The sequence below is a fragment of the Ursus maritimus genome (genome assembly GCF_017311325.1).
Source record: "Ursus maritimus isolate PB19 chromosome X unlocalized genomic scaffold, ASM1731132v1 scaffold_X1, whole genome shotgun sequence".
Lineage (NCBI taxonomy): Eukaryota > Metazoa > Chordata > Mammalia > Carnivora > Ursidae > Ursus > Ursus maritimus.
In genome coordinates, this window is record NW_024423319.1 from 29,008,348 (window position 1) to 29,019,771 (window position 11,424).

Genomic DNA, 11,424 nt, shown 5'->3' on the forward strand with positions numbered 1-11,424 from the left:
TCTCACTCAGGTACTAAGGCAGGGGGGAATGACTACATGGGATTCCCCAGCTGAGTATTAGAAGAAAGAAGCTAGATTAACTGAGATACTCCTGAGGTCGACCTGACTGTCAAACACCCAACTGGGGGACTATGCAGACTTTATACAATCACCTATATGTTTGCTGCTCTCCTGGGTCAGCTACAGAAATCACAGGCAATCAAATTAACACATGTTTGACAATGTACACCAATGAATTCCCCAGCTTCCAGCACAGCCTGATTAGTATTAACAACAAATCAAGGGAAAGAAGGATTAAGGGATAAACTATTTCAGTCACCACGCTATGAATTAAATAGGTCCAGTGGTGACAAAGCCCTAGCTTATGTGGTTCCATACAAGCAATACCCATCGCCCTCCCTCTAGCGATCTCCATCTTTCAAATCCTAGATCTGACCCAACCTTCTATGTGAATTCTGAACTCCTTTATGTGAAGTCATCCCACCCAGTCAATGTCGAGCATAAAAACAGTATTCGACAGGGATGCCTGGCTGGCTCAGTCAGTAGAACATGCTCTCTTGATCTCAGGGCTGTAAGTTTCAGACCCTATGTTGAGTGTAGAGATTAGTTTTAAAAATATTATATTAAAAAAAAAAACCACTATACTACAAATCACTAAATACTTCAGCCATCGTAAATATGACTTCATAACTTAAAACAAAGCTCCTGGGGGGCTTGGGGGGCTCAGTCGGTTAAACATCTGCCTTCAGCTCACATCATGATCCCAGGGTCCTGGGATTGAATCCCGAATCCAGGTCCCTGCTCAGCAGGGAGCCTGCTTCGCCCTCTGTCTGCAGCTCCTGCTGCTCCGGCATGATCTCTCTCTCTCTCTCTCTGTCAAATAATTAATTTAAAAAATTACAAAATAAAAATAAAACAAAGCTCCTTAATCAGAAGGATGGGAGCCTATATTTCTTTTGTATCACCATAATCAGTGGCTATTAAAATTATGGATTTAATGGATAAGTAAAACCTCTACAGAAAGACTCTGAGGATCTGACAAAAGATTCCAAAATTTTTTATCTAGCCAAATAAGGACATTTTAAAAACAAATAGCAGATTTCTGCTTTGTATAAAGGTAAACTAGGTACTAAGGACAATCTTTTCCCCAAAACACCAGGGAAACCTGGCATAAATACTTGAAAAGTCATCTCTAAGTGGGAGAACTAAAACGATGGTAAAAACTTGTAGGACAAAGACACAAAAGGAGAAGGAAAACAAGAGAGGCGAACTGGACCTTTCGTTCTGGAACATACAGCTTAGAAGTTGAGATACTGAATAATAAATCTGAGACACTGAAGAGGTTGTGGGACAAAAACTAAAGTCCAGAGTCTACTGTGGACAAGGGAGTGCATGCTGGCAAATGCTTTAGGTTGGGGCCACAAAGGTTTATATCCTAAGAATAAGGATGAATTATAAATAGGCCAACTCACTCAGGAACTATGCATACTAGTCACTGAAATTGGATTAAGTTGATCCAGGACTGTGAGTTCCAATAGCCATCTGTTAGCTAAAAAGAGTGGGAATGGGAATGCTTAAGAAGATACAGTCATTTCAGAGCTGAAAGGCTTTCTGTAGTCTTTCATGTACAATACCCAACACTAAGTCAAAAAACAGTACATACAACAGGAAACAAGATAAAAATGATAGAAAATCAAAAGAAACATCAGAAAATAAAATTAATGGAGATATCATACATGGATATCTTTAATAATCATGGTGAACATATGCAATGAAATAAGAGAAAAATGCAAAGAATGTGCGGAGAAAACTAGAAACCATAAAAAATAAAAATTCTAAAAGTAAAAATACAGTAACCATAATTAGGAATTCATTTGATGAATTTAATAGTAAATTAAAAATATATCTGAAGAGAAATTCAGTGAACTAGAAAATAGGTCAGTTAAAAATAGGCTGAAAGAACCCTAAAGAGACAAGAGTAGAAAAAAAATAAAGTCTCTAGAGGGCAAAAGAGAAAAAGAACAGAGAAACAAAACTGGAGGAGATAATGACTAAACACATATTGAAACTAGAGAAAGGCATCAAATAAATTATTCTAAATGCTGTATGAACCTGAAACAGTTAATATAAATTAATTATATATAAATTTATAATATATAACATAATTATATAAAATATATAATTTCTATATATTTGTAAAAATATAATTAAAACAACACATAGACACATCCTAAAACTGATGAAAAAATATCTTTAAAAAAATCATAATACTAAAAACTACTGAACTGTATACTTCAAAATGGTTAAAAGGGTAAACTTTATCTCAAGAAAAAAAAAAAAGAATGAAAGTAGACGATGTTCAATGTATTAATAATTAAACTTGGGCTTACCTCAACAGGGACAACAGAATCCACAAGAAAAGTGAATGGTAATCTCAAAACACCAAAAGAAAATAATTATAAACAAAAATCAAAATAATTTCTCACCTCCCAGACTTACACTGAGAGAAATAGTAAAAGGGTGCTCTTCAAGAAGAAGGAAAACAATTCCAAATACAAACAGAGAAATACAGGAAGAATGGAGGAAACTGGAAAGCAGAAATTGCTGGGTAAACCCAGAGGACTACTAAGTGTAAACAACAATGATGATAATGTCTTGCGGAGTTTAAAATATTTCTGGATTTACAATATACAATTAAAACAGCACATGAGTTAGACATTAAAAAAATGCAGTTACTGAGTTTGACATTTGTAAGAAACCACAGATAAATGCTATACTATCTAGGGTATCCACTAAAACAATAATAAAAAACTATACAGTGACCACACGAACACAAAGTAAAAAAACAAGAACTAGTAAATCCAAAAGAAGGCAAGATAAGAAAGAGAACAAGAACCTAGAATAGAAGGAAGACATCAGATGGCTTTAGCAATATAGATTTTTTTTAAAAGATGTACTAACTATAGTGAATATAAATGAACAAGATACAATTATCAAACTAGATAGAAACATACATGCTTCTTAAAGGAAACATTTCTTACATATAAGAATACAGAAAGTTGGGGCGGCTGGGTGGCACAGCGGTAAAGCGTCTGCCTTCGGCTCAGGGCGTGATCCTGGCGTTATGGGATCGAGCCCCACATCAGGCTCCTCCGCTATGAGCCTGCTTCTTCCTCTCCCACTCCCCCTGCTTGTGTTCCCTCTCTCGCTGGCTGTCTCTATTTCTGTCAAATAAATAAATAAAATCTTAAAAAAAAAAAAAAAGAATACAGAAAGTTGAAAGTAAAAAAGTGGGAAAGATATGTCATGCACAGTCTAAACAAAAGGAAGCTGATATAGCTAGACTACTATCAGGCAGAGTAAACTTCAAGGAAAGAAGTACTGCTAAAGACAGGGAGGGATGCTTCATTACAAAAACAGAGCCAATCCATTAAGAAGATAACACAATTCTAAATTCATATGAATCTAGGGGCACCTGGGTGGCTCAAGTCATGATCCCAGGGTCCTGGGATACAGGCCTGCAATGGCCTCCCTAATCAGCAGGAAGTCTCCTTCTCCTTCTCCCTCTGACCCTACCCGCTGCTCCTGCTCTCTCTCATGCTCTCTCTCAAATAAATTAATTAATTAATCAATTAAGTAATTAATGATTTTTTAAAAATCTTTAAATTCATATGAACCTAATAACATAGTTTCCAAATACATACGGAAAATTACACAGGATTGAAAAAATGGAAAAACGGTGGTCAAAATGCACAGAACTTCCAGTTATAAGATAAATAATGGGGACAAGGGGCACCTGGGTGGCATAGTCAGTTAAGAACCCAACTCTTGGCTTCAGCTCAGGGTCATGAAATCGAGCCCTACATTGCTTAGTGTGGAGTTTGCTTAAGACTCTCTCTTCCTGTCCCTCTCCCTTTGAAATAATGAAATCAATCTATAAAAATAAATAAATAAATAACAGGGACTTAGTGCGGAGTTCCCTTAAGAATCTCTCTCCCTGTCCCTCTCCCTCTGAAATAATGAAATCAATCTATAAAAATAAACAAATAAATAAAAAGGGCTTAATGTATAATATTACAGCTATAGTTAACACTGCTGAATGGTAGATTTCACAGTTATTGAAAGAGTAAATCTGAAAAGTTCTAGTCACAAAAAAATAAATATTTCTTTTTTCAACTTTTTTTCTGTATCTGTGAGATAATGGATGTTAACTAAACCTGTGGTAATAATTTCACAATATACATAAGACAAGTCATTATGCAGTACACCTTAAATTTTTATATGTTTATCAATAAAACTGGGGAAAAAATTGAAACCACACACACACACACACACACACACACAAAATGGAAACAAATTCACAACCATAATGGGAGACTTTAACACAATTATCTCACTTACTGACAAATAAAAAAACAAATAAAATATAGAAGTTATAAATACAATTATTAAATTACATCTAATTGGCACATATAGAGCAATGCAACAAAATGAAGAGAATCATTAGCAAGTATACAAAATTATACCAAAAATAAACATAAAGCTTTAATTTACATAGAGCACGGTCTCTGCTCAAAGTGGACTTAATCTAGAAAATAACAAATATGGGGTGCCTGAGTGGCTCAGTTAGTTGAGAATCTGACTCTTGGTTTAGCTCAGGCAGAGTTTCTGGACTCTGCATTCACCTATTTGAGGAATCTCTTCCTCTACCTCTGCCCCGCCACCCCCCAAAATAGGTAGGTAGGTAGACAGATAAAAAATAACAAAATCTAAAATGTAACCCTAAAAATCCTTACATGTTTTGAAACTAAGCTATACAACTCAAAATAACAATGGGGCAAAAAAGAAGTCACAACGAAATCTTAAAATATTTTGAACTAAATAATCGTGAAAATAGGCTTTATTAAAACTTGAGGTTTAGCGTATGCCTTCGCCTCAGGGCATGATCCCAGCATTCTGGGATCGAGCCCCATATCGGGCTCCTCTGCTGGGAGCCTGCTTCTCCCTCTCCCACTCCCCCTACTTGTGTTCCCACTCTTGCTGGCTGTCTCTCTGTCAAATAAATAAATAAAATCTTAAAAAAAAAAAAAAACTTGAGGTTTAGAGAAAAATTTATAATCTTAAATGCATAATTTAGGAAAGAAAGCAAGCTGAAAGTTAATGACAAAGAGTTACCAAACTATGGCCCACTGGCCAGTCACCTGCTTTTGGAAACAATCTTATAAAAATACAGGCGAGCTTACTTGTTTAAGTATTGCCTATGGGTGCTTTTGAGATACAATACAAGAGATGAATAATTGTGAAAAAGACTGTATTGGTCACAGGCCTAAAATAGCTACTATTTGGAGCTTTAAAAAGAAGGTGATCTGATCTAGTCATTTCTCTCAAGAAGTTAAAAAAAAAATCACGACCATATTAAACACAGAGAAAATGTAGCTAAAATTGAAGGGAAGCAAAATACACAACTCTAAAATATGAGACTTCAGCATGTGCATTATTTGGGGCTGAAAGCAATCTGGACCAAGTACACTCAAAAGCTTTTACCTCTCCCTTAATTACCTAAAAGAATTTAGAAAGGGGTTTTGCCCCAGAAAGAGCTATTACCAGAGATAACTTTGATCTGAATGATCAGTATGTCAAGACAAACATCTAATTACTAAACATATGCTCTTATACTCCTGTGAATTACCCTCCCCCACTTTCCCACTGTTAACTCAGGGAGGCATATAAGGCTAGACCTGCCTGACTGCCATTGGATATCATATTTTTATGAAGTTCCCTTACGTACAAAATTAAATTTGTATTTCTCCTATTAAATCTGTCTTATTCCAGTTTGATTATTATATGAGCCAAAGAACCTAGAAGGGTAGAGGAAAAATATTTCCTAACCTACAAAATAGACAAATTCCTACCTAACCTTAAAACTGTTAAGGAATTAAATTTGTAATTCTAGTCCCACAAACAAAACTCCAGGCTCAGGAACCTTTCCTGGAGAATTTTACCAAACATTTAAGGATTCATAAACATATCACAAATCTTTAACTCTTATACAGCTTAAATTTAAAAAGAGGGAGCTCCTTTCCTCCCTGGCTGCTTGAAGCTCTGCCACCACCATGAACAACACACCAACTATCTAGACCAGAAAGTTCATGGCCAACCAACTACTTCAGCAGAAACAGATGGTCATTAATATTCTTCACCCCAGAAAAGCAACAGTACCTAAGACAGAAGTTCGGGAAAAACAAGCCGAGATATACAAGACCACACCGGATATCATCTTGATATCTGGATTCAGAACCCATTTTGGTGGTGACAAGTCAACTGCTTAGGATATGATTCCTTCGAGAATGCAAAGAAAAATGACCCCAAACATAGACTTGCAAGGCATGGCCTATATGAGAAGAAAAAGACCTCGAAAGAAACAGTGGAAGGAACATGAGAACAGAATGAAGAAAGTCAGGGGGACTATAAAAGCCAATGCTGGTGCTGGCAAAAATTAAACTGGAGAATGGACAACAGAAGGAGTAAAGATCCTACAGAAACGGAATCTGTAGTGATCGTGCACATTTTTCATGAGAAGATTAATAAACTTAAGAACTTTAAAAAAATAAAAATTAAAAAGAGGGAAAAGTTCCCCAATTATTTAATGAAATCAGCATACTTTCAACATCAAAACCTGACGAAAAACAAAAATGAAAAAGGATGATTATATGCCAGTATCATTCAAAAACATAAGTGCAAAAATCTAAACAAAAGATTACAACTGCATCCCATATTATGTAAAAAGGACCATGACAAGTTTACTTTAAGTATAGAAGATCTTTTAACATTGATTTTAGAAATTTACGTGCCACATTAGCAGAATAAAGGTTAAAAAAAAAAAAATCAACCATGTTAGGAAATGTAAAGAAAGCATTTGACATTATCCACTATGTAATTTCGATAAAAACTCTTGGCAATGAGGAACGGAAGTAAAATTAATCGATTTCATAAACAGCATACAAAAGAAAGTCATATGTAATGGTGAAATACTGGCCATTTGGTCCCTAAACTTAAAGATTTCACTCTCACCATTTCTGTTCAACATTGTCCTAGAGGTCCTAATGAGTGTGGTGATATGGGAGGGGAAAAAATAAAGCATAAACATCAGAAAGGAACATAAATAAAACTTTTCATAGATGACATAACTGTGTATATAGAAAATTCTAATGAACCCACAAAAAACCTTGAAATATGATCAATTAAATTACTGATTAATTTAATAGGGCAATAAACAAAAAAACAATTGTATTTTATCCTAGGAATAAGCAAACTGGAAAACAAAATTTACATTGTTTATAAATAACGTCAGCATGATATTGAAGAACAAACTTAACAGAACATGGGTAAAGTCTCTATACTCAAAACTAAAGTATATTGATGACAGAAATTAAAGAATACATAGAGAGACTGAGAGATCTATTATGTTCATGGATTCAAAGACATGAAAATATCAATGCCACAGATCCGAAGGCAGAAGACTTGACTTTTCTAATTTAAAGACTTACTCCATTTAAAGACACAATTTTTAAGACATAGGGTTATTGGAACAACAGACAAATCAAGAGACAGAGTAAAAAGCCCAGAAATAGACCCACACATATATGGTCAACTGATTTTCAAAAAGGCACCAAAACAATTTAATTAGGGAAAAGAAAGGCTTTTCAACATGTAGAATTACAGAACAATTATATTTTTAATATGAACCCTTCACCAAATAGTATTGGAACAACTGGACATCCATAGCCCACCCACCTCCACCAAAAAAGAAACTAGACACAGATATTACACCCTGCACAAAAATTAACTCAAACTGCATCACAGACCTAAACGCAAAATACAAAACTATAAAGTTTGTAAATATAACATAGTTGAAATCTACATAACCTTGACTGTGGTGATGGTATTAAAATAGAACACCAAAGGCACAATCCATGAAAGAAATATTTGATAAGCTAGATTTCAGGAAAATTAAAAACTTCTGCTCTGTGAAAGACAATGTCAAGTGAATGAGGAGAAAAGCCATAGACTGGGAGAAAATATTTGCAGACCTATCTGATAACGAAATGTTGTCCAAAATATTCCGCAAAAACCTAAAACTCAACAATAAGAAAACGATCCGATTAAAAACTGGCCAAAGACATTCCGCCACAGAAAATACACAGTTGGCAAACAAGCATATGAACAGATGCTCAACATCATATGCCATCAGGGAATCACAAATTAGAACACTGAGATTCCAATACACACCTATTAGAATGGCCAATATCTGGAACACTGACAACACCAAATGTTGGCAAAGATGTGGAGCAACATCAATTCTCCTTCACTGCTGGTAGCAATGCAAAATGGCATGCCCACATTGTAACACAGTCAGCAGTTTCTTCCAAAACTAAACATACCATATGATCCATCAACCGCACGCCCTTGTTTTTGCCCAAAAGAAGATAAAGCAAACATCCACACCAAACAATGCATAAAGATGTTAATAGCAGCTTTGTTCACAATTGACAAAATACAGAGGCAACTAAGATATCCTTCAGTAGGTGAATGAATAAATAAAATGCGGTGTATCCAAACAATGGAGTATTATTCAACACTAAAAATAAATTAGCTATTATGCTATGGAAAGCTATGGATGAACCTTAAATGCATATTACTAGGTGAAAGAAGCCAGTCTGAAAAGGCTGCATGCACTGTAATTCCAACTATATATGACATTCTAAAAATGACAAAACTTTGAACATAGTAGAAAGATGAGTGGTTTCCAGGTAAGGGATGAGGCAGTGAGGATTATACAGATTATACAGAGGATTTGGGGCACAGTGAAACCATTCAGTATAGTAAAATAGTGGATGTGTGTCATTATAAATGTATCAAAATTCATAGTCTATACACCACCCAGAATGAAATCTAACGTAAGCTATGTACCTTGGGTGATAATGATTTATCAGTGTGGTTCATCAATTATAACAAATATGCCCCCCTGGGGTGCAGGATGTTTTTGATATTTAAGGAGGTTCTGCCTGTAAGGGGGCAGGGGGTACTTTCCACTCAATTTTGCTGTGAATCTAAACCTGCTTGAAAAAAAATAATATCTATTAAATTGGGGGGGGACGGGCAACGGTGGGGGGAGAAAAGCTTGCGGGGGCGGGGGAAGCCGGCCCCCCACTGAGCAGGGAGCAAGATGCAGGGCTCCATCCCAGGAGCCTGCGATCAGGACCCAAGGCTAAGGCGGACTCCACCTGTACAAGACACTACATGTAGGCAAATCGTGGAGTCTTAGAGTAGAGGGAGGGGCACTCAGGGGAACAAGTAGTACTTGCTGCTCCATCTTTCTGTGAATCTAAAACTTCTCTTACAAAAAAACTATTAAACAAAACAAACGAACCAACAAAAAAAGGGGGGGGGGAACAAATGAAAAACAGACTTTTTTTTTTTAAGATTTTATTTATTTATTTGACAGAGACAGCCAGCGAGAGAGGGAACACAGCAGGGGGAGTGGGAGAGGAAGAAGCAGGCTCCCATCGGAGGAGCCCAATGTGGGACTTGATCCCAGAACCCTGGGATCACGCCCTGAGCTGAAGGCAGACGCATAACAACTGAGCCACCCAGGTGCCCCGAAAAACAGACTCTTAAATAAGGAGAAATGCTGGTTGCCACAGAGAAGGTGGGCTGGGGGATGGGTGAAGTAGGTGAAGGGGCTCAATCATATTGTATACTTGAAACTAATATAACAATGTATTTTAATTAACATTGAATAAAAAATTTTCAGAAAATAATAAAATTGAAAGAAAACGAACATTGATTTCTACATCACGATACATACAAAATTTAATTGATGATGGATAATAGACCTAAGCATGAAAGCTAAAACTGTAGAGCATTTAGAATTAAGCATAGGTATTTAATATCTTCATTACCTTGGGTAGACAAATTTTCATAGATGGAATACAGAAATACTAAACATAAAAGAAATATTGATGAGTTGTTCTTTATTAACTTCTCTATGAAAATAGACCATTAAATAAAGAGAAAAGCCACAGAATGGGAGAATGTTTTCAATATATATATCTGATAAAAGACTTGTATCCAGAACACAGAATTCCTACCTACAATTTCATTTTTTTTTTTTTTAAAGATTTGATTCACTTATTTGAAAGAGAGCGCTCCCACAGCAGGGGGGGAAGGGTAGAGCAGGAGGGAGAAGCAGGCTCCCCACTGAACAGGAAGCAAGATGCAGGCTCCATCCCAGGAGCCTGGGATCAGGACCTGAAGCTAAGGCGGACTCAACCAACTAAGCCACCCAGGCACCCCTATAATTTCAAAAAGATAAAGTATCCACTAAAAATTAGCCAAAGAACAAGATACTTCACAAAAGAACGTATATGAATGGCCAATGAACACATGACAAGGAACTCAACACCGTTAATCATCAGAGAAATGCAAATTAAGATCGAAATTAGAGAAAACTTGACAGCCATCAAAATGATTAAAACAAAAAGACTAGGGGCGCCTGGGTGGCACAGCGGTTAAGCGTCTGCCTTCCGCTAAGGGCGTGATCCTGGCGTTATGGGATCGAGCCCCACATCAGGCTTCTCGGCTATGAGCCTGCTTCTTCCTCTCCCACTCCCCCTGCTTGTGCTCCCTCTCTCGCTGGCTGTCTCTATCTCTGTCGAATAAATAAATAAAATCTTTAAAAAAAAAAAAAAAAGACTAACACTAAATATCGCTGAGGCTGTTGACATTCTTAAGGAAAAGACATGAACTTTACCCACCACTTTACCCCTAGTGATTACTATTGTACTACTGAATAGGACAGTATTAAATAAATATTCAATGGATACATGGATTAATGAGTAGGAGGGAGAAAAGGTGGCAGGAGAGCAGGAGAGAAGATTGAACAGCAGGAGATGAGGGGGAAATGGAGGGCAAAATAATTAGAATCAGATAGTTTCTTATTTAATAAAAGTCATCTGGCCTTTAAACTGCATATTTTAAAAGCAAATACATTTGAAAAATCGTATGAATATTAAATCAATCCCTCTTTAATAAAATCCAAAATTTTTCAAAAGTTACCCAAAAAAAAAAAAATGCAAGTGGTCCTGTTATACAACCAACTTAGCAGGATCTGGAACGCAAAAAAATTTGCTATTCCATAAAGAACCAAGACCCAAAAAAAGCCAATTCAGACCCGCTCCAAAAAATGTATTAGCACAGCTCACAATTTTGAAAGGTTCTTCTTATGAAGTTTTCTCCTTATTAAACATGTTCAGGCACCACTATTAATACTCAAGGCCCATGTAAATTCAATTCTGTGTTTATCCAATGCTCCTTCATTGTGCCCTAGGATACATTTAGGTTCCAAGTCACACAGGACTCAGT

At 36.3% G+C, this 11,424-nt stretch overlaps 1 pseudogene; it reads left to right on the forward strand.

Moving 5' to 3' along the window:
* Positions 1-5,510: 5,510 nt before the first annotated feature.
* Positions 5,511-7,258, forward strand: LOC103680223 (annotated as a pseudogene).
* Positions 7,259-11,424: the final 4,166 nt, after the last annotated feature.